Source organism: Parus major, chromosome 10 (assembly GCF_001522545.3).
Source record: "Parus major isolate Abel chromosome 10, Parus_major1.1, whole genome shotgun sequence".
Classification (NCBI taxonomy): domain Eukaryota; kingdom Metazoa; phylum Chordata; class Aves; order Passeriformes; family Paridae; genus Parus; species Parus major.
Genome location: NC_031779.1, coordinates 11,772,685 through 11,797,205, shown reverse-complemented (window position 1 = coordinate 11,797,205; position 24,521 = coordinate 11,772,685). Strand labels below are relative to the sequence as shown.

The 24,521-nt window shown below is 46.0% G+C and overlaps 1 protein-coding gene and 1 pseudogene across 2 annotated transcripts in view; both read left to right on the top strand.

The window, feature by feature from the left end:
* The first annotated feature begins 6 nt into the window (after positions 1 to 6).
* LOC107209125 overlaps positions 7 to 24,521 on the top strand; it is a 48,826-nt pseudogene continuing 24,311 nt past the window's right edge.
* The window catches only part of CEMIP (cell migration inducing hyaluronidase 1), a 102,619-nt gene continuing 81,240 nt past the window's right edge, over positions 3,143 to 24,521 (top strand). For both annotated transcript variants that reach the window (XM_015639267.3, XM_015639265.3), the window contains exon 1: positions 3,143 to 3,336. The gene's annotated coding sequence lies outside the window, so the exon portion shown is untranslated. The remainder of the gene's footprint in view (positions 3,337 to 24,521) is intronic.

Genomic DNA, 24,521 nt, shown 5'->3' with positions numbered 1-24,521 from the left:
TGAAGGATGGGCAGGATCAATGAAGGCTCCAGGATCGCTGGGCTCCGGCCGGGCCGCAGGACAGCGGCTGTGCAAGGGCGCCGCCTCCCGGCCACCCGCGGCTCTGCAGGAACGGGTCGCACCCCCGTGTCCCTCCCTGTCCCTCCTAATCCCCCCGTGTCCGTCCGTGTCCCGTCCGTGTCCCCCCGTGTCCGCCCGTGTCCCGTCCGTGTCCCTGGGGGCTCCGGGTTGGCACCTTTGGTGTCTGAGCTGGCGCTGGCCCTGGGGCGAGCCCGCCGGGCCCCCACGGCCGGAGCTGCCCCGCAGTGCCTCCGGTACTCCGTGGGAACGGGGCTCTGTTCGGGGGATGCTGTCTCCGTTCCTCCTTCCTTTCTCGAAGGAAACAGGAAACCGCCCAGCGAGGGAGTGTGCCCGGGAAGAAATCCCAGGGGAGGAACCTCCCTGCTCTCCTGTGTGAGAGCTGGGTCCCTGGACAGGCCTGTCTGTGCCCTGCCAGTCAGCTGCCGCAGGCCACTCTCTCAGATCAGCTTGGTTCTCTGCCCTTGCCTTACTGTGGGAATCTCAGCCATCGATATTTGGTATCGAACGCTACAGCTGTTTGTAGGCAAAGCATCACAGTCACTGCGATGTGCCAAGACACGGGACGGACGAGGTTGTCTCGTCCCTGGCAGCCCATTAGAGAAAATGTCCCATTTTTGTTTGTTAGAAGGGTGAACTGCAGTTTATAACCCACAGCAGCACTCGGAGGAGGGCTCGGGTTGGTTATTTTTGTGAGGAAGAGTTACACCAGGCGTATGTTGGAGGCAGTGAGCATTAGTCACGATTTCTCATTTGCAGGTGTGAGGTTGCTGGGGAGTGTTCTCACGCTGTGGATGCATCCTGTAACAGAGGCTGTGGTGTAAACTTCATCCCGGTGCTGCTGCAAAACAGAAATCAGCTTGGAAAAATGAAATCTAAGGAGTGAAAGGGAAAGAGTTTAGCTTCCAAACACCACTCTGCAGATAGTAATCAGTGTTTCTACGTTGACTTTAAAAAGAGACAGCAATCTCTAGAAAATAGTGTGATATATTGAGTCCCTTTCAGTCTGAAATTTTCTTCCTTAGGCCGGTGAAAACTTAATATGGGGTGAAATGACACTGAAATCTTTCACCTGAGAATAGTTCTCTCTCAAAAAAAGAAAAGAAAAAGAATCAAACCAGTCTATTTCTGGCTATGAAAGAGAAAATGCCTTTAATGGATTTAAACAGTATTCACACCTTCAAGATTTTGATTGCTTTTTCAGGAAAAGTCCCAGGTAAGCAGGAGTGACTTTGGCTTTGTTGATTGTTCTGTAAGGCCTGCACAAAGGTTAACACTAACCAAGTGCTTTACATTTACCTCTACTATTACTAATTATTAATGTATTTTATTTAGCTTGCAACTTTGTGAAATCTTTTGCATGAAGTAAATACTTTAAATAACTGTATGAGATTTCTAGGGCCCTGGCAGATTTAAAAGGCTCAGGTTCACTTCAAATTTTGCAATTCTACAAACATTGAGCTCAGAGAATTTAGTTTTAAGTGTTTTAAGACAAAAAATGTTTTTTAGTGTTTTAAGACAAAATGCTCTTATTTTTCTTGTCTTGCCTGAAACTTCCAGGAGTAGATAAATTTTTCTTTAAAAACCTGAGTGAAGCCTCCTGTATTTCTGGTAACAGCTTTACGTTCCCATGACCTGCATTCATATGTGTCATATTCAGATAAGGAGGAGGCACAACGCTGACTAATGCTGCTTTTTTGGAAGGAAAATGACAAAAGCTATTTGAGACAGGAATAGAAGTGCCAACATTAAATGACAGATGAACAGCTGGTAGCAAAGGTGGCAGCTCTAGCATTTCCCTGTATTTATGGAGTATTGAAACAAGGGAGTGTTATCTGGTTTTGTTTTCCTGGGCTGGATGCTTATCTTCAGATTCAGCAATTCTCTGGGTCCCAGGACGGGGTGTAAGAGAGTGGATGGGTTTTGTTTAGCACAAGTGAAGGTTGTTCCCTCACCAGAGCTGCTGCCTGGAGCACAGGGCATGGCTGTGCCCCTCACCCGCCCCCCCTGCTTCCAGTCTGTTCCCATATTTTGTCTGACAGCACTTGCTCCTTATTAACATGACTATAGCGTCTTTGTGCACTCTGTCAGAAGAAATCCTGCACCAGAATAAATTTCAGAGGTGACAGATTGGAACAGTTTGACCAGATGATGGCACACAAATGTCTCTGAGTCTGACAGCACCTGTGGCTCTGCACCTCTTTGGCTTTGGCCCTGGGCAGGAGTAGTGGCTGGAACCATTGCCTGCCCACTTCTGGCTTGTCCTCTCAGGATGTTGGGCTCTGGAATGGAGATGAGGAATTATGACCCTGGGGGAGAGAGGCTGTGGATGCAGTAAAGCAGATACCTGTATTTATGTGTCATCCAGAAGCTCAGTTGTGCTGTATTTCAGAATCTATGGAAAAAAGTGATGTTGGGGTTCAGGGAAAACAAACCAGTGTGTGATGGTGAGTGCCAGGTGTGATAGATGTGATGGTGTGACAGGCAGTACCATGTCACTGAGACCCTTCCAAGCCAGGAAAACGGTCCCAGCACATGGGGGTTTTGTGTCTGTCTTGTCAGAGCAGTTTCTGAGCCTCTTCCTCTCACTGCAGACTCTGAGTACAGGTTGATGGGGGGTGAAGTGGCAAATACCTCTCTGCTCACCCACTGTCAGGGGAGCCTTTGCGGCTGCTGGGTTACAGTGTCATACATAGATCTGCCAGACACACCACAGTACAGGGTGAAACACCCCCGCGGGAAGGTACCAGAGGGGTCAGCTGCCTCCTAAGAAGGGCTAAGACATGCTAAGCCCCGGTGCAGCACATCGGGAGCTGGGGGCTGGGGTGCCTCAACCCTCTGCCCTTGGAGAGACAGCTGGCACCCGGCCGCATCCTTTGCATGGGGCTGTCGAGCCCCGCCGGGGTCTGCAGAGCCCCGCGGGGAGCTCGGCAAAGGAGCCCGCTGTCCCCGGAGCTCGGAGCCGGGGAAGACCTTTCCGTGCGGGCAGCGGAGCATCAGAGCGCCGCTCGTAGATATACGTCCAGGCTGGAGGGAACGTCCCCGGCTGGGAGGAGCCAGCGGCTCAGCCGCTGTAAACAGTGCGGGCACCGCCAGCGGTTGGGAGATGGATATAAAAAGGGAGGCGGAGGGGAGGCAGCCGGAGCGGCGGAGCGGGAGCTGCCTGCGCCTGCCTGCCCCTGCCCTGCCTGCCCCGCCAGGTGCCCGGCAGCTCCGAGAGGCTGCGGCCAGAGTCCACGGTCGGCGCTGTCGGGACAGGTAAGTGTCTGCAGCGAAGTTTGGAACCCGCCGGTGCCGCTCGTCGAGCAGCCGCTGGGTTTGCTCCGCGCCGGCTCCCTCTGTCCGTGCGGCCGCTCTGGTGCTCGCCGCCTCCGGGGGTGTGTGGAGCGGGGACGGGGGTTCTGCTTTCGCCGTCGCGACGTTAACTGAAGGGGGAAAAGGAAAAGAAAAAAACCCCAACGAAACCATCCAAACATCCAAAGCAAAATGTGCCTTTTGCCGGCTCCGTGCAAAGTCGCGGCGCACGTGTTGCGGCCGGGGGCGGCCCGGGCCGCAGGTATCGGCTGCGGGACCGACCGCGGCCGGCCCCGGGGAGCCGCGGCTCCTGCTGCCTTTCGAGCCGGAGCAGGAGGCGCTCCCTGTCGCGGTGCCGCCGCGGGACGCGTCCTGGAGCAGCGATGGGCCGCAGCATCAGGTCGGTACCGCGCCCTCCTCGCCCCCTCGTCCCGCCGACCCCGCCGCCGCTACCGCCGCCCGTTTCTTGCAGGACCCTGCACCTCGCCCCGTGGCGACCCGGCTCCGACAGCCTCCGGGCTGGGCCGTGCGCCCCGAGGGCTCCGCCGCCCTCCAATCTCTCGGCATCCGCCACGGAGGTGAGCGGGGCCGCCCGCCCCGGAGCCCGGGTGCTGCGGGGGATGTCCCGGCCGTGCCCGCTGGCATCTCCCGGCGGTGCGCGCCCCCAGCCCCTCCGCTCCCCTCGCCACCCGGGGCAGCTGGTGCTCGCCGACCGCCCCCACGGGTCGCCCTGGGACCCGCGACATCCTCAGCCGCCACGGCTCGGAGCTGCACATGGGCTCGGAGCTGCACATGGGCTCGGAGCTGCACATGGGCTCGGAGCTGCACATGGGCTCGGAGCGCTGCTCCCACGGCTCTCCGGCCACCATCGCGCTGTACGGGCGAGCCGCCGAGGGCTTCGGGCAGAAGTTCGTGGGCGTGAGTCGTGGCGGAATCCTGGATCCACGAGGCCAGCGGAGCCGCTCCTGGACCCTCCTGGACGGGACGCTCATCCCGGCCGGCTCCGCCACGGCCCCGACTCCTCCGAGAGGCGCTGGGGCAGCCGCGGGCTCGGTCTGCGCCTCCTGGACGGCGGCACGGCGCGGCTGCGGCGGGGCCGCTTCCGAACCCACCTGCGGCCGGCCGAGGGCCAGCGGCTCAGCGCCCTCCCGGCCCGGCAGCCCCGGCACATCCCCGGTGTGGTGACGGCCGCCCTGGGGCACTCAGCCGCCCGCAGCCTCACGCCGGAGACGCAGCTGCGGGAGCGCCTGGGCTGCAGCTCCATCGTCCGCCGGCTCTACAGGTGAGGCGGGGGCGGGAGCGGAGCCACCATGGACAGCTCCGCTCCGCCGGGGGCTCGTCCCGACCGAGGGGCGGAGCGGGGCTCGGCGGGGCCCGCGGGCGGGGGGCGGAGGGGACCCGGGGGGGGTGCGGAGGGGACCCGGGGGGGATGCGGAGGGGACCCGGGGAGGAATGTGCACCGGGCCACCCGTGCCAGAGGGAGGGGAGTTGTCCATGCTGCGCCCTCCCTTCTGTCTAAGCTCTCTGCGGGGTGGAGGGCTCGGAATATCACCGGTTTGCTCCTTCCCTGTCTCCTTCAGGCAGTCCTGGGCGCTGGTAGGGATCCTCGGAGGGGATCAGCTTTCCACAGCAGAGGATAAGCAGGAGCACCACGGGAACGGAACAAGAGGGTTAGCCATAGCCCAAAGAGATTTCCTCACACAAGGCACCCGTTTCACTGCTTTCAGTGGATGGATAAAAGGTTCAGTCTTCCCTGAGAATTGCTCACCTTCTGTTGCTTTGCCCTGCTTTTCCTGGCTGCTGTGAACCTGAACAATGATAATCATGCCGTGGTCTTTGGCTCATGTGGATGTTGACCAAGCTAACAGAAGTACTCTCTCAAAGTAATGCTTTAGCATTTTAGAGATAGCACTGACGTATTTAATGGCTAGAGCACTTCCATCATGCACAGGGTTATCTAGATCAAAATTAAATCAGTATGCTCTTCATCTAATTGCATGATTCTGCCACGTGCAACAATAAAAATAATTGATTGCTTCATTTTTCAGGCGTGCCTTATAATGGATTTAAAGTGGAAGTGTCCAAAGGAATAATTCCTCATCTGGTGGATGAGGCTACAAGCTGGTTACCTAGTGACCTGGTATCTTCACTGCCAGTACATATTATGCATCAGGCTGAAGAGTTTAATCTCCTTCCTTGTCCCAGGAAAAACAATCAAGTGAAAATTGATGGTATGAAATATTTTTTATCAGGGTACTCATTTGTAGTAAATATTTACATTGTCTTGTCTTTTACATTCTACATTTACTTGTCTTTTTAAGTAGTTTTTATCCCATAAACACAAGGGCACATATGAGAGCTGAAAGCCCTAATTTTATTTTGGGGCTTGAAAGTTTTACCAGAGGCAACAGTGTAAAGTAGCAGCCTCTGGGATCAGATATGGCATGTACCCAGACTTGGTGGTTGCTTAAAGGAATGATTCAATAATAAAGATGTTGTGTTCATCCTGAATCAAAAGTTTTCTGGTTTCCACAGGCAGCCCACTTGAGAAGTCATAGATGGTGTTGATAGGAGGGCAGAGGTTGGTTTTCTGACCAGAAGTAGACTTATTCAAGGAGAAATGGAAGACTCCTGTTATGGACAATACCAATTCCAGTTTTTCTCTTTTGATACATTTGGAGGGAACATTAAAGTGAGTAATTTTTAATGTGTTTGCCTTTAGGTGGTTTCAGATAGTTCCTTTCCTAGTTTGTAAGCAAGTGATATAAAGCATCAAATTACTATTGTGTGTGTGGGAAAAAGTATATTTGTCTATGAAAAAGGGGGAAATTTGTTAGCCTGCCTTGCAAAACTAGACTTGAACGAGACATTTTCTTCACTGTGTCTATAAAAACCTTCTAGGGGATGCCCTTAGAGGGGATTCCTTAGCAGCATTGCTGTCAGTGGGGCCTGTGTGAAGTTAGCTCATGAGATGTGACTGAAGATACTGAGGTTCCTGCAGATCAAACCTGCTCCCTCCCTGGCTCAGAGAAGTGCTGGGTCTCACCCTGTTGTGCTTGGCCTCCTCTCGGTTGTCTCACACGTTCTGGGTGGAGGCGCAGTTTTGCTGTTGCAGGGGCTTTGTGTAAAGCTGCTGCTGTAGCAGGCGGTGGAAACGGGAGCTGTGCAGGTCTGGGCTAAAATCACTCGGCACTAGAAGCTGCCAGGAAATAGAGCCTGGTGGCAAACGCTCCCCCTTTCTGCAGTTGGCAGGGGCGGTGTGTCTGTCACTGCTATTGCTAAACACTGCACATGCTGTTTGGCAGCTGCTCCTTGGCACCCCGTGCCCGTAGGTGTGCAGCCGCTGGGCTCTGCAGGTCCTGAGCTGCTGTGGGTGGAAACACCGAGCTCACACTTCCTCCTGGGACCAGACCATGTTTCACTCTGAAAAAATATTGCCTAATGAGAGAGAAAAAAACACCAAACCTGTTTTTCTTTTTGTGTGTGTTTCTGTTGTAACGCCTTACCGGGATCTACATTTGTCTCAACAGATCCTAAAGAATTTTAGCTCTGTTCACATGTCAGGAGTGGAACTGGAAAAACACGGGGCAGCAAATCCTGGGCAGTTACCCTGTGCATTTTCAGCTGGCTGAGGATGTGGATGAGAGAGGAAGATATGAACACCCAAGGTACCTCAATAACCTGTCTGTCACCACTGCTTCCCTGGGTGTGTTGTCATACCTGGAGCCCATGGCGTTCTGGTAGGAGATTTATTTTATTAGTAACAAATTCAGTTCTTTGCTTAGCCAGGGCTAAATATCAAGAACAATTTGTGATGCAAAGAGAAATCAGAGTATTGAAATAAGGCATCTTTTCCCCAAGAAATGTCCCAGCTTCTCCCCTGTTTGAGTTAGGACTGTTCCTCTGGTAGTGCAGCTGTTTGAAATAAATGCCAGGTTCCCTCAGCACAGCCTAATTAATATTATCAGATCAGATATAGTGTGATCAGATATAGGGAAATCTTTGTCATGGTAATTCTGGACAGTTTGTACTAATGGGAACTTTCATTTAATTTAATTAAAGCAGTGAATTATAAATGGAGCCAATGAAGCAATGGACCTTTAATTTGCAATGTGATAAAAAAGACAGGGCTTGTTCAAGTCAGGGCAAAGTGAAATATAACCCAAAATATGTTCATGTGACAAAGGGAATGAAATATGAGCAGAACAGACCCAAATGGTCACTTCAGTGCCAGAAAAGTCCTCAGGAACTTGGCTTTGACCTAGATCCTCACAAGGGCATTGTGAAGAGGAACTTAAAGAAAAAAAGGTCACAACAAAAGCCATATTTGTCCCAGCTGGAAAAGAGAGATTCCTGCTCCAGTCCCAACGTGTCCAATTGCTTGTGCTCTGCAGGACCCTGAGTGATATTTTGGTGTCTGTGAGCATTTCCTTGTACACTGGGTAGGTGCTCAGGCAGCACTCCCTGACCTCCTGTGTTTTTCCTTTTTCTCAGTCCTGTAAGGACTGAAAAAGCTGTGTAAGACAAAAAATAGAGATGTGTTCCATGTGTGAAAGGGTTCCCTTTCACAGAAAAAAATATATTCATGAAAATGCAATACAAGACCTGTACAACACAGGAGCACTCGTCATGCATCCTCAACTTGATTTATATTGTTCAGATATATTGTTCACAGAGTTTGATTGCCTTCTTATATTCGTGATTTTCTCTGTCTGTAGAGCCTAATTCTGTGTACAGAGTCCTTAGGTTGACAGGAGACTTGTACAGTATATGTGGATGTACTTTTGCTTTCTTTCTTCCCCTTGGGTATTAAACCTCTGGAATTCAAGTAATGTGTCTGGGATGAAAAATAAAGCCTTATGCTAATAATGGTCCTTAGAAGAATGGTGTATGGTCTTGCTCTTTATCAGGAGGGAGGTACTCAAGGGTTTATCTGGATGTGTGGGGTGCAATGGTGCAATCAAGAATCCAAGTGAGAGCCAGTCCTGGTCATGTCACCCTGAGGGCTTTGAGTACTCGAATCAGTGAGAAGATTTTACAGAAAAGATTAAATATGTGATTCTTTGAAAGAATCATGTGGCTTTGATCTACAGTCATTAAAATGAAGAACAGTTAAATGTAATAAAAAGCCTTGATTAAAAAGAATTTAAAATGATTTGCAGTACCAGAGAGCAGCTTGTGTGTCAGAGCAAGGCAGCTAAATAACACAGACAGGTACCTGCTTCAGCATCAGATCATGAAATTCCAGCCCCTGAGGCAGATTAAAACAGGGAGAAGGTTTCCCCTCCCATCCCGAGGTTTTAGAGGATGTAATTTTAGACGTACATTGCCAGGATGGTTTGTGCCCCACTCTGTGTGGGTCATGCAGAGCTGTCTGCAGTCCCCTTCTCCATCTGCTGCTCTGAGCCAGGCTTGTGGTGCTGTGCAAGCCAGCAGCAGCTGGGGTTCCTCGGGAGGCTGGAGCAGGCTGGGATGTGCTGGGTGCTGGGCACACGTCAGGCGTGTGCAGGCTGCCGGACCCTTTCATGTCTAACGCTGCGGTGCATAAAGGTCACGTATATTGTGTTGCTGAACTATATATAATTCAGTGTTTGGAGCCACCTTAATCATCTGGTGTTGGCCACAGCAGCAAGGCTGCAGCCTGTGCTGGGGGCAGTGTTTCATGCCGGCACATACAGTAAAATGCCACTGTGACAGTGCTGCAGCTGGGTGCCTTTCCAGGCTTGGGTTTTCTGTCAGTGCTGGAATTGATCAGTTATTGGGGTTTTGTTCTGGTGGCATGGACCCTTATGTCTGAGTGCAAATGTAAGTGATCTTTAAATCACATTAGTCCTGGTCACGAGAGTGATCACTATAGTTTTGTGTGTGTGACTTTTCAGGGCTGCCATGCAAGCCTGAAACTGGGACAAATCATATTAATTGAAACTAAAATCTGGTTTTGGATAAAAGTCTGGCTTTTCATGCAGCCATCTGAAGCACAATTAGCCAAACTGCAGCTAAATGCAGAAGAATGAAACTCTACAACTGAAATGCTATTTAAAACAACGAGCAGTTTGTTCTTGCAGTTTTCTGTCCAAATCGAGTCTTCTGTGGCCTCCTTAGCACAGCTTCTGCCCATCATTTGGGAGCATGGAAGCAGCCAGGCTGATCTTAGCAGGCTGGCAGGGATCTTAGCACTTGCCTTTTTGTCTAAATCCATTTCCTATTTGTGTTTCCACGACTCAGCTGGGAGGGAGGAACACGTTCAGGGTCTCTATTACCCTCCCTGTGGCTCACTCCAAGGTGCTGTACCCATGTGTAGGGTCCCAGTGGATTTCCAGCACTCAGTCAGTGGGAGCTGGGTACTGCTGGTGTTGTGCCTCATTTTTAACTCTCTTTTGGACCCCTCATTGAGGCAGAAACAAGAGCAGATGACAAGTTTGAGGGGTGACTGCCAGGGAAACAATGAGATCCAGCAGAGCTGTACCTATGGGGACTATACTGTTTGTGACTCCAGATGTTCTGTACAGTTGCAGCCCATCAAGGGGAAATTACAGGATATGATTCCACGAAATGGATTTATTTCAAGTATCCCTCTGTATACAAAAATAACCAAGTAGGTTAATATTAGTTAATCTTGCAGTCTTGCACAGACATAACTGACGTCAACAGGAATTTTGTATGCCTGAAGAGGGAATATAAATGCTGACAGGGATCATTTGAGTACAAAGTTAAGGTTTCTGTAAGATTTAGTAACAAATAGCTGGTATTTTAACTAGCCTAATTTAGTATTTACATTTAAAAGAAGGATTTCTGAATTTATCTTCATAAGGCTGTACATCAAAGGAAGCTTGTGCTAAGTCCTTTTGGTCAAATCAGGTTTTAATGCAATATCCCTGAGCATGTCAATTAATATTAAATAGACTGAAATAGTAAAATACCATCTCTACCCAAGATGATCATTACAGGAAAGATGTGGCCCTGCACCTTCTGAGAATGGAGGAGAAAGAATGTGAATCTCACTAATATAAATTACTTTGCAGGGTGCATTTTAAAGACTACCTTATTTAATTTTGGAAATGTTGCATCATAAAAATTTCTGGATTAACCATGCTGATTTGTTGGTTTACCATGCAAGACACACTTATCTTTATGCATCTTTATGTAGATATTTACTCTATGACCCTGATTCAAACATGCTCTCTGAGAGCTGAGGGTATTTTTAAAACCAGTGTTTTGCAATATTCCCTTAATTATGCCTGTAATCTTCCCCAAAGTAGTTTTAAGATCAGTCCACAGTTATGCACAGTGCCTGTAGTTAGAGTCAGCTCCAGGACTGAGGGAGGCACCTCTGACAGTGATAGAAGGTTAGTAGTGTTTTTATACATGATCTTTGTCACTTACTTGAAAAAGATGTTATCCAATGAAGTAAGAACAGATGACAATGTTTTTACAGCTATATCTGGCTCCTGTGTGTACCACTACTGATCCTCCCTCTGAAGGAAAACTCTTTACTGGGACAAACATCACATCCTCTTAATCTTCTTCTTAATGGGCCATTTTCAGCTTGCAAGGATATTTGTTTTGTTTTTTCATGTAGAAGCTTCATAAATTCATGGAGAACACCCTAAAGTTGCAGAACACCCCAACCTAAAGTTGTAGAAAACAGACCAGAAGTTTAACTTTTCAGAAATTTTCCAAAGCTTCTTAACTTTAAAAAAACCCCCCAATCTCTGGATTTCCTTCAGCTGCATTGAACAGAGCACGGATTTTGTGTTAACGTTCACATATAATTTACAATAGGTTCAGCATGTGGCTCCATAAATGACCATGTCTGACATTACTAGATGGTTTATTTTCCTTGAAGAGTGTCATTAAAAGGTTGTGTGGAGTTTTAAAGTCAATAGGAGAGTTGTGGCTCAAGTCCAGGGCAGTGCTATGAAAATGTATCCCTTCCTGTTTGGTAACTGCTTAGCATCATTTTGATTTTGATTTTTCAGGGCTGTCAGCACGTTCTGGATTGCAAATCTAAACAACAACTTAACAGAGAATGCAGCAGCTGGTGCTCAGGTAAAACCATTTAATGGCAGAACTATGCTTTGCCTCTTATTTATTGATGTCAAGAGCATTAGATTTTTAGTAAGACAAAAAATTCAGATATATATTTCTGCAACCTTTGTTAAGAACAAATATTTGCCTACACTTCTCCACTGATTTCTCTCACAATTGTGCCTGGAAATGGTGTGTCATATCTCTTAGAAAATATTGATTTTTATTAGTAGCCGATAGTTTAATGTTCAATAAAATTTTATACTTCTATATATGAATACATGCTCTCTACTTATTATTATCTCTTATGTTTACCCAAAACATGTTTGTGTTTCATATACCTGTACACTCCTGGCTGTTTTCTAATAAACCACCTGAGTTTCACCCACAATAAATGCATTTTAAAACCCTTTTGTGTGCCCTGGGCACCTACTGTGGATTCCAAAGGATAAACTGGGAGGTGTAGGAGTTATGGGCTGCTGTTTGTGCCCCAGGACCCACATGTAGGGCAGGCTCAGGTGAGAAATCTGGCCAGCACAGTGTGAAAGCCAAATGTGACCTGTATCCTTGATCACAGTGCCCCAATTCTCAGACCTCCCTTTGTCTTTTAGGATTTGGTGCCTCTTCCAGGGGGTCCCCAGCGGACAGTCTGAGGGAAGATATCCCGAGGGACAGGCTGAACACACCCCTTGGGAGTGTTTTACAACAGAGCCCACTCCAATTTCAAGGCATGTGGATGGTTTTTATGTTCCTGTCAATATATTAGTACAGCATTGACTGTGTGTGCTGCTCTGTGATGGCTGTGGGTGTTTCACATTTTCATAAAGGTCTTTTCAAGTATCAAGACACAATGAACTTTTGGGGGTCCCATTTGTTCTAAATATTAAAGAGGGAGCTGAGGAGAGTGGAGGTCCCATTCCAGGAGCTTCAGTTGGGTGGCTGTGTTAGAGGGAATGTGCCCAGGCTATCAGGACACCTACTTATAAGTGAGATTTAAGGACAGACAGGCAGGACCCTCAGCACTGCTGTTGACCACATTGATGCCAGGATGTAAAGGGATGAGGAAAAGTAATTTGTGCCAATAACTGCTCATCACCTCTGGAAAATGAGACCAAAAAGTCAAGGATAGTTCCAAGCAAAACACTTTCCCCCAATATATTGTTGACATGAAAACATAACCTGTAAGATATAAAAAGCATTTTTAATTTATTTCTCAATGTTCTAGGTTGGTTTTGTTCTCTGTGCTTTGTATATTTTACATCTTGGTCCATGGCAGCTGCTGCTCTAGCCCAAAGCCTGTAAGTTGGCTGCAGCAGCTCGTGTTCTCTTCTGGCTGTCGGGGGACTCGTCACCCGTTATTTAAAGATTTAATTCTTAACAACGCTCTTTTTCCAAAAAGTTATCAAGAGCTTGGCAGGGCCCCTTATTGCTTTTAGTGAGGGAGAGAGAGTGGGAGTTCAGAGGCTTGCTTTGGGTCAGAAGAGAGCCCAAGATGCTGATGCAGAACATATGGCAGGGCAGGCTCTGTCCTGGCTGCAGAGTGCTGCATCCTGTGCTAATGTCACACTGAGCAGTGCCAGGAGACACCGAAAGGGAGGAGAGCCCTGGCTGCTGGTGCTCCTGTGCCAATGCACATTCATTGATAAAATCCGGGATCTTTGGTCCCTGTTGAGCCATCTGTTAAAGTAATTGGAGGCATTTCCGGGCTGCTTTGTTTGGAAAAGGAGAAAAGGCAGAGAGAGCCAGTGCTGAAGATCTCAGGGAGGATCTCACTGTCAGCAATGCCAGGTGAGCACATGCTGCATGGCTCCGTGTTTTGGATGGCTGTGCTGCATCTTGGCCTCTGCATTGCATTTAGCAGATCATTAATGCCTCATTATGGCTGGAGCATCTGAAAAAAACACAAGATTTCTCTGATGTGCATAGGCAACTATTCCATAGCTATGCACCGGATTGTTTGTGTTATTGCTGGCCAAAAAAGGACACCCATGCACTTGGGGTTGTGAGGACTAAGCGGTGAAGCATGTGGAAGGGGATCCAGATCCCATTAGTGCATTAGTGGGTTTGTAAACTCAAACGTTTATTACTAATTGCTTAGAAGAACTTACATCTGAAAGGTGATGTAAGAGGCTGCTGAGACTAGTGTGGGATTATTGAGGAAAATAAATAGCCTCTAAGGTTTTTGTCAGCTGCTTTGAAGTGTGTGAGCTCCCTTTCACAGGGTGGAAGCAGGTACACCAAGGCCATTTTCTCCCTCACTTCAGCCCTGTGGGTCTGTGTGAGGAAGCTGAGAGAAATCAGCTGCTGCTCCTGATCAAGCCATGGCTTTTTCTCTCCTCCATCACGCCCTGTCAATATGGTGTTCCCACAAGGCTGAAAGGATGACTGTGTGTCACTTCCCTGCCAGGGTCACCCCCTTGGCCACCAAGGAGACACGTGCCTTTGTATCCCAGCTGGGAGAAGTGGGAGGTGAGGGTAGACTCAGAAAAACCAAAAAGGTGATTTTTTTTTTCCCAAACACAGCACAAATCTACCATTAACAGCCAGTGTGGCAAGAAATAGCCTGTAAGTATGAGATGCACCCAGTTCCCATGGAGAATTTTTTTTGCTTTTGGCAGCTTCTCTTTCAGCAGACACAGAAGCATATGGGGGTTTGGTCTGTGCATGCAAGGAGAGCAGCTCCAATTACTCTGTTATCTTTGCTGAATGAGATTCTTGAAAGTGTCTAATTGATTTTCTAGCATCAACTGAGAGATTCTCAATTGGCCCTGTAAGGACATCTACAAAAGGATCTGAGTGACTTGGGAAAAATATTTTCTATGCCTCTAAATCACCCTGGATTAAGGAGTAGCTGTGGGCCCATTGGTGTCTAATGAGAAATCACCTGCTCTCTTCACCTGGGCCAGAATTTCATCCTTATGAATGTTTCTTGTTTTCTGCTTTACACCAAAGCTCAAAGGTGAAATCAGACTAATAGCCTGACTGATTCTGGGCATATCACCTCTTTAGACTCGCCAAGCCCATAAGTGGAAGCCAAAAGTAAAATCTGCTGGGCATTACTACCTCTGTCTGAAGCTGACTCCGGTGTCTTTTGTGCTGCATTAACTAAGATTTTTTCCTTCAGGTTCAAGATGCTGATCCTGAAAAGCCATGAGTTCCTGCCATGATTGATGGTCTTATTGCTTTTAAAAATAATGACCATGGGGCCTGGGCCAGGAGTAGTGACATTATTTTCTGCAGCTCAGGGTAGGTTACTGTTATATCCTTCCCCCCACAACAGGCATGAATAGATCTGCAGCCCAAATTCACTGCAGACATTCCTCATCATTTACACCATTGTATTTCCTCTGTTCCAGGTTTTTAGACAATGGAATTGGACTCACTCTGGCAAGGTAATTTCTTCAAATGGGTCTCCTTCCCATTTTTTCCCCCAGTGTAACATGGTGAAGAATGGAAGCTGAGACACTCCCCTGCTAATTAGTGTAACACAGGAGAAAATCTCACATTTCCCCTCTGGACCACATCAAGTCTTCCCATTCTCTCTGCCTCAGCACACCTGGGGAATGCATCATAAGTGCTGAATATTTCCTGCTGAACGGGAGGTCCTGATGCTCAAAGCTACCTTGTCACTAACCTGCCGGTTTCTGAACATACCTTAGAGCAGGCTGTTATAGCAGTGCATGCACCTTTTTCCAAATTAAAGGCACAAATTCTACTGTGTCTGTGGTGAGATTAAAAGTGTTAATTAATTGCTGAGCTGTGCTCCATATTTACCTGTGTTTCTTTGCTTGCAGTGATGGGACTTTCCCGACAGATGACGGCTCCAGCCTGGAGGTTACACACTCTATTTTTTGTTGGAGAAAGCAGCAACTTTGGCTCCCAGAGAGGCCAAAACAGCTACTGGGGAAAAGGGGCAAATGGAGAACACAGAACACTGCCCAGAAACAAGTGAGTTATTCTTCTGCCATTTCTTCTTGGCATTAGCTTAAGGTAGAAGAAAAGCCCCAGGAATTAATGTGGCTACCAATGAGTAATTTATACCAGGTGCTTAAATTATTGTTCAGGCCAGAAATAATAAGCATCCAAGTAAACTTTCTCTTCAGGCCAACAGCTTGAGAGCATTCTTGACTGAATGTGCTTGATTTAGTTTTCTCCTTAGTTTATTAGTCAGTGGAGAATGGATTAGAGACTCTGACTTAGGCCAAATGGCTTTTGTGTGGTGCTTCAGTGGGGCAGCATCAAGGTGAGGGTGCAGCTCCCACACACCACGACACCCTCCCTCCTGTGGGCATAGCTGGGCAAACACTATAGCCAGTTTGAAAAAGGGAAACCAGTTTTCATGGTAGCATCTTTTTTATTTTTTGATAACTATGTGTTATTTTCTGTTTTCAGCAGCACAGCCTCCTCTCTAGCAACCACAGTGCCTACGCACATCCTCACTGTAAATTGTGCTGCCCTAAGCCTAAACTCTATTTCAAGATATGTTTTTGGTGAGGCTTAACAATTATTAAACCTTCTGTGAGGTATAAAATATTAAGTAATAAGCAGTAGTAATTAGACATGTGATGCACACAGCTCTGGCTGTACATGACTTGACCATAAGTGACAACAGGAATGGGATCTCTGTAGGACAGCAAGGATAATCAGTGCTATCCTCAGTTATTATTGGTGTGGCTATTTAAATTGAAACTGCAAAAAAACTCCTTTAATCATGTTGTTAAGAAATGTACTCTTGGGGAGGAGCATGGCAAAGCATCTGCTTTCTGTCCTTTTGGTACTTGATTCCAAGGAGACACTTGCCTTCAGGAAGTCTGACTGCTACCATTCTTTTTAGTCATGCTGATGTTTTCCTGAGAAACCCATCTGCCCTGAGCAGGGACCCTGATGGCAGTGCTGCTCCACGCAGTCCTTTGGGTCCTTCTTGTGGTGGTGATTTCCTGGGTGGCTGGAGACAGGGGCTCTGAACTGCTTCAACCAGGCTTACAGGTTTTAGGCCAGATTATGAGGATTGTTTTTGGCTTTTGAGCCTCATCCTGCAGAGGATGTTGAGCAGAATTTCATCTTTCACATATGTTGAGTTTTCAGATCCCATTTTTGGGAAAGAAAAGGTGGTCTGGCTACTTGTTGATACCTTTCTATGCTGTCAGAAGACATGGAGTTTTCCCAAGCTTTTTACACAGGACTGTGTTTGTGTTTAAATCTCCTATGACATTCCCTATCTGTGCATTCCAGATTTATGATGGGTCTGCCAGGATGGCAAGATGCACTTTCAGGAAGTTCACCCTGACTGGTGACAGATACTCAAGTGCCATCAGGTTCTTCAGGAAAAGCCCTTGGCAGATCAGCCCCTAGAGCAATGTGTCACAGATCCTGATGGAGAAAAGTGTAAGTGAGAGAAGCAGAAATGTTTGCTGCTAGAGGTGGAAGGTTTTGGAGTTTTTAGCAGCAGTGGGAGATCTATTCTAGAGCAGAATTTCCAAGCAGAGGTGTGTGCTACATTGGTGCATGCCATCAATTTATTTTTAAATCCTTTTCTTCTTAGTAATGAAGGTTATAAGCAAGTAAAATGTGATGATATCTTATGCCAGGGCAGGCATACATAAAGAAATCTGCATTGGAGAAAGGTTTCACCTTTACAACACCCAGAACACAACTCTAAGGTGGTGCTGCATTGCCAGCTGCTGAGGACCTGGTCAGGACCTGGCCTCAGAGGCTGAGAGGGTCACACACGAGATGTCAGGAGCCAGTAAGATGCAAAGCAATTCTGCAGAAATAGCAAATGCACTGAGAAGCAAAGCCATGACCCAGTTTCTGAGATCAGCTGTGAAATTCCTGTTGAGCACAACAGGGACTTCCCTTGAACTGTAACAACAGAATGGGGCTCTGTATCTCTGCCTTGGCAGAAGCTGTAGAATGCTGAGCAATTCCAGTCTTGTCCTGGATTCCTGCAGAGATCATGACTCTGGACACTTGGCCTGGGAAATGATGGATTCCACCTGGCTCTCTCCCAGGAATTGTGACCTCTCCTTAGCTTTTTTCAAACAAGGTCTATAGTTGTTAGGATGTCCATGAACTGTAGTAACTTTGACTTGAGGTTTGGCTTTATTTTGAGGAAAATTTCCATTGCTCTGAGATTGACCAATATCACTCCCTCTGGCAAGCACAGAGTTTATCTGTCCCCTCTCTGGTACACTTTAGACCAACAACCAGGGGGTATTTCATGAAAGGAGGATGTTGATTGCAGTCACTTGACTGCTATTCTAAGTAAAAAACATGGTCTCTGTGCATTTTGCTGAGGAGATCTTAATTGCCTTAGATGCTTTATGGACCTTTGGAACAAGAATAAGGGGTAATTTTCTCTACCTTCTTCATGTGTTCCCTTGAGGAAATGGTTATAAGATGGTCATGGGGAACATTAACAAGAAAATCAATATGGAACTGGGGAAGGGAGCTTAGAGAAAAAGCATTTGATCAGTGGAGTGGAAAAGACTGGAAAATTTCCTCCAGTAATGGCTGTAGGACCATCTACTAGAATGTCTTCAGACAGGTGATATCTATGCACATTGGCAAAGGGTTGATTAAACCTTGAATGGCTGAAAATGAAACTCTTTAATACAGCCACAACATTTGAGGCCAATGAGCCTGCTAAATATGCAGAATTATCTATTTGAGAGGCAGTTCAGTACTGCAAAACCTTTAGGATCTAAGGTTTTCAAAGAAAAAGTGGTCAGAAGATTTCCTAAATAGTTCTGCAGAGCAAATTAAACCAGTGTAATGTAAGGATATTACAAAAAAAAACCCCAAAACCCTAACCCAAACAAACCCTAATGACATGATCTCAATAATTATTTATTATTTGTATATTTCCAAGAAAATATCAACTTCTGAAGCTGGTACTTTGCCAGTTTAGAAACCATGTATGTTTGTAAGCACCTGCATCCCAGCAACTTTCACTTTGATTCTATTTTATCTGGATTGAACCCAGATGTGCTACATCTGATTTTATACTTGTAGGACCACAGATAGTTTATTTTTTGTTGTTGCTCATTGCTATATGGGGTAATATATCTTTGCCTAGTTAAGATAGAGCCTGTCAACCATTTAAATTAATTTTCCATCTCCAGGCTTCATTTTATTAGTTTTTAAAGGATGGCTAAGTACTAATTCCCTAAAGTACAATCATTTTACTGTTGTTCTTTAAGAAGAAATTACTGCAAGTTACACAGTGATGACAAAACTATTAGTCATGCTGAAGGATAATTGTATAATTAATCAGACTAATCAGCAGATTGCTTATACAACAAAATAATAAAGCCAGTCAGGTCTTGTTTAATTCCAGCATAAAACTAACGGTGAAGCAGAACAGAAGACCTAAACATTGCACTCCACACAAGGGATTCCAGTTGTCTTTTCCACTGACAAAACTGAATCTCACATATTATCTATGCATTTACCCATTGCAATATTGCTGGGCTTGTTTGTTTGTTTTGAGAAGGGTGCTTTTAAAGAGTTATTTCAAAGCAGTGGAAGCAGTAGTTGGCTGTACCCAGCTGAGGGAGGACTGATGGCTGTGGTCTCCTGGATCTCTGTCAGTCAGCAGGACCTGGAGAGCTCAGAGCAATGCCCCAGCCCAGAACCAAGTCCAGACCCTGGTGCATCACTTCCTAAGCAGACCTGACATATCTCTTTTTAGTCATAAAACAGCCACCCATTCCCCCCTCTGTCCCTCTGAGGCACAGAGAGAGGGGAGGAGCAGGAGCAAGGCCACCTGCAACAGGTGCAGGAGGCTCCCAAACTGTCCCAGCTCACATCCACTGCTAAAAGTCCCTCTGGACATTTTGTCCCTGCAGCTGGGGGAGGATCCCATCCCATCCCACTCCTACCTGTGCCAGCTCCAGCACATCTCAGGAATTGCTTCTGCCAAAGAAATCCCAGTGGTCTGTGTGGGGTGGGTTTGTGGTCCCCAGAAGAGCTCACAGGGGCCAGAACTGACCCCTGGCTATGGACTAGCAGCTCCCCTGGGCTTGCAGTCCAGCCTAGCTCAGAGATGGGCCCTTCCTAACGTTGACTTTGCTATGTTTAGCCTGTGTTGTTTTAGTGCTGGGTTTCTGCGTCAAAGCACACATTTGCAAACAGCTCATGATGGGAAAAAGAAAAGCAGACAGAGAGTTGAAGTCTGTTATTTCCTGAAATAGCAGAAAAAAAGCCAGTCACAACCCCAAAGAGACTCCTGACCAGAGGGAATGTGGCAGGGTGAGGGTTTGCATCACTCCAGCAGAGGAAAAGCCATGGGGACAGAGACCTTGGGTGGTAAAAGAGAGAAAGATTCCCACTGGATGAAAATGATTTTATTAGAACAGTAACAGCGATACAGTGAGATGTCTTTTGTTGGCAGCTCGTGCTTGTAACTTGAATGTTACGAGAAGTTACTAATTATTGCAATGATTTCATCACCTTATTATTTTTTTAATATGGAAAGTGCAGTTGTCAGGGTTCCCTGCAGGTGTGTTAGGTGTGCTGCCTTTGGACAGGTTGAGTTAGCACATTCTTAAGAGATTACAAACAGAATTCTGTCAGGCTTCAGACAGGTAACTCAAGTAACCTTTATGTCTCACTCAGAGGCAGTCCACACCTAGTGACAATTAGGTGTCTGAATAATAGTGTGGTATCCAGACATGACCTGTCTCTGCACCTTCTTCTAGCTCATTCCTGGCTCCATGTGAACAAACCTGAGGAGCAGAGTCTTTGTTCCTGTGTGTTCACTTAGAAAATAGCATACACTGCCACAGCTGTAATTGCAAACTCAGTTGCACTCCTGTCCCACAGTGTACCAAAGTAAGGTCACCTTGAGGCTTGTACAAGAAGTGACACTGCTCATTAACATTCCCACTTTAATTCTGACTTTCAGAATTTTTAGAGGAGAATGTTAGAGATAAGAATAAAATTAGCACCAAAACTGTCTGCTGCTGGATGGAAACACTGACAGTGTTGATCTGATGTAAGATGAACTGGCTGTGCCTCCCTTTGGTTTGAAGTGGAGCTGACTTTGTTCTCCTCCCCAGTGAAGTGCCTGTTTTCATATGCAGCTCCAGAAGTGCCATCACAAAGTATTTGTAATGGAGGTTTGAGCACTGTGCACAGTGTTTACATTTTTTTAATATCTCATTTTTTATAAATTAAAACTCCAGTTAAAAAACCTCAGCTTTTGGAATCCTCCTCGGCCAAGGCCACGTAGCCCTTTGGGGAAAAACTTCCCGTGGTGCAGCAAAAAAAGATTTAAAAAACTCAGAAAAGCACCTTAAATATCCAAGTATTTGAGCCTCCTTTAAAGGAGACTGCTTCAAGTATCTGTTTATGAAATTCATACTTAGACAAGAAGGTGGCAGAAAATGGTTCTAGGCTTTAATTTCATTTTAAAGGAATAAAGACTTTTATTCTGCAAGTAGTTGTTGCTGCAGCATTTGGGTTTTTTGAGGCAATGGACTTCCCATCCAACTCAGAGTCACAATAACCCTCCTATTCTCCTAAGCAGTTCTGTTTATTGTTGTTAAAATAAAGTCTTTAAAGCCCTAAATAAACTTTCAGCCTAATCCTGCTGACCCTAATTCTTATTCATGTGCACAGTCCAATTAAAATTAGTTGGGCTAAATGGAACAAATTACAGTTCTTTGGGTCACCAGGATCCTGTTGTTATTTATGCTGTCTGCTTTTATACACGCTGCTGCCAGATTCATTCAGAGTGCTTGACCTGGAGTAATTATTTTCTTGATTACTTCGGAACTTAATCTTCACACCCTGTAATAATTTCATCTGCAGACATTAAAATATTCCATGCTTATTTTTGCTGAACATCTGCTGTTTCCTTGTTTTGATGTATTTTCATATCAGGACAGATATTTTTACTTAGCTACTGAGAAAATCTTGAGAGCAGAGCTATGCACAATGAGGATAATGCTTCTTCCTGTTATTTCTCTTTCCCCCCCAAAAAAAATAGATCGTGGGATATATTAGAATGTGCATGAGAGCCAATTCTGAGAATTTAAAACTTTTATAAGTTTTATGGGGATTTAGGAAGAACTATTAGAAAAAAATGGCACTGAGAGAACCACTTAAAATGGACATTGAAAAGATATGAGAAAATTCCCCAGATAGCTAAGTTTTTGTTGTTTTTTTTTTTCTTTATTAACAGCTGTGATATTCCTCAGTAAATTTCATAATCATCCAGTATTTTCCTACACTTTCAGTCATCCTCTTCTTTTGCCACCTTTGAGTTTATTGCTGTGTGATTTCAAGCAACACGTGGTGGTGTGGGTGCACTTCAAAGAACCAAAAGTCTCATTTTTGTGGAAATATCTCCTGGGATTAAGAAATGAGAAGGAGAACCAACATGGCTGGCCTTTTTTCTAAATAGAAGAGGCAAAACAAAGCTCTGCTCCCACAATACAGCCTCCTGGTTCCATCTGTATCACTGTCAAAACACTGCAAAGCAAATCCTTACTTTGAGCTAAGCAGTGATTTTTCACCTTATTTTCTCCTCTAGGTTGGACTGAAAGTGTTTTTTGGCAGACTGGGCCAGTGGTTTGGAAACAATGACAGTGGAAATGTCCATCTTCCATGCTGTGGATGGCTGGGTGACAGGGACAGACCTTCAGGGGCAGAGCAGACAACTCCCTGCTGCCCCATCCCTGCTCCCTGCTGGAATGGGGCCATCTGTCCTGGGAAACTCACAGGTAACGGGGCAGCCCAGCCTGCTCCAGATATTCTGCTGAGGGGGGAGGCAGGGAAGCTGCTCAGCACTACTCACACAAAGGGTGAACAAGAAATTTGGTATCATTTTGCTATAAGTTGAAATCTGGCTGGGAGAAAGTTTGGTGTTTTCTTATTCCAGGCATTTGTCCACTCTATCATGGGGCTCCAGTGGATTGTTCTGGTGAACCAAATTCCAGTAATGGAAGACATTACTTCTCTGGTACATCCCACTTATGTTCAGGATGGTGAAATGGGTGGTTGAGATGCAAACTCACAGCTATTTCTTATTCCAATATAGAAATCACAGGATAAGAGATGGCCTTAAACCTTGCCAGCAGTGAATGTCACAGTCAAACACAGAGCATGCATGTCTCCTTAAGCTGAAATAATTTGGATGCATTTGCTTTAGTTGCACAGCAGAGAGCAGGAGTTGCTATTTAAGTATCTAAATGCTGGAATTAAAAACTCTGGTGTGTTTTGCCTGGGCAGAAACAGGATTGGGCTCCTATGAAATAGTCCCTTTGAAACAGGGCTTTGTCCTTGGCAAAAGGACACTTAGTTTGGCTCTGTGTCTCTAGAGAAATAATTGTCTCTGCTCTGGCAACCTAACAGTTAAATTCAGAGTTGCAAACAAGTAGGCATTTATATTTTTATTTCTATTAATATCCTCCTGGTTATGGCACTCTACATGGTGAGACAGTTTTTCCACCATAGAAAATTTCCTTGGCTAGGTTTAGGCAAGCATAAACATTTACTTCTCTGGGATCCATTACTTACCAACATTTTTCAACTAATAAGCATCCAGCAGGATGAGTAAAGGTCATATTAAATGCTTCACTTTATGGGTTTTGGGGAGGGAAATTTATGTATGTGCAGGGTAGAAGAAATTGGTCTCGTGCTGCAGGGTTTGATTAATTTGAAGAGGATTAGAAATATCCTCTGTTAGAATATTTCAGCCTCACTCTGGTTCTCAGCACCCTGACTAAGTGATGACTTGTTTGTCTGCTAAATTCTGGGTGTCATACTTCAGATCAGAAGCCCAAAAGAGCGAATCCAGTTGTGGAGAAAGATGGTTTGCTTTGATGTTAACAACCTTATTACAAAATCTGTTTTTCTGTTCCTTTTCATGTAGCTCTGGTAGACAAGAACTTGTATTCTCCTCTAATGCAAGCAGGTGAAAATATCCTTTCAGCTGAAGGAAATAGTGACTCCTATGTTAGTGCTGAATGGAGCCCAAGATAGTCAGTCTAGGGATGGGCTACTTGGCGTGGAAAACTGAGATCCAAGTCCTTCAGCTAACATTGCAGGCAAATCCTTTCTGAGCTAAGTGCCTAGAGTACAGTTAATTCCTTTCTGCTTGGTTTCTTTCATTCCCATTTCATGCTCCTCTTCTCCTGGATGTAATTTACCCAAGAAAAGAAATGCCTGGGGAAAAACAATTCCTCTGGCAGTATTTCTAGATCCAAAATCCTGGGGATGGGCTTTCCTGAGGGTGCTTTAATCTGGCAGCCCAGGCTGATGTTCCCACCCTCTGTGGTTGGTTCATGACCCTTCCTCCTCAGTGCCTCCAAGGAGCATCAAATCTCCTTCTCCCTGTGGTGTCCAAGGGCTTCCTTCAGCAGGGAGCACTGAATAATGCCTCATGGTTCTGGGACTGTCATGTTGGGGCAAAAACCCTTAAAAATCATGAAATTCACTAAGCAAGAACTATCAGATCCTTTAGTCCTGCCCTTTTGATCCTGGAGTCTGCAGGGTTGTTGTTGTCCAAACAAGACCAACCCCTTTGCTCTTTAATGCCAGCTGAAACTCTCATGTTGTAATGTAAATAAAGCAAGGCTTCGAGGAGGAACACTAAATAGAGGGAAACTCACAGGGAAATCACAGGAGCACCACATCTTCTGGCAGTCTCTGAGTCACTCAGACTGCATCATTGGGGCACCAAGGGCCTCGGTGTCCCATCAACCATCAGCTGTTGCAAAGGCCAATAAAGAAAGAAAAATGTAGGGAGAGACTCCATGCAGGTGTGTGGGATTTCCAGTGGCACTGAACTGGAGACTCCTTGACACCTGCAGTACTTGTTACAATGTAAATGAGACTCCTAAACCTTTTCCAATTTTTATATAAATTATAAGACAGGTGCCTTGGTTCCCACTGGGCAGCTGAAGCTGTGCATTTTCTGTTTGCCTGCAGACTTCACAGCAACTCATCAGGGGAGGCTGTGAAACTTCTCTTTTTTGGTATTAGTCTTTATTAAAATAAGCAGAATTTTTGGCAGTATGTGCTGTTTTCTTTTATAAGCTTAAAAATGTGTTAGACAGTCATGAGAGAGTGCCACACAGCCAAATTAGTGTCAGTTTTGAATTAAAAAAAAG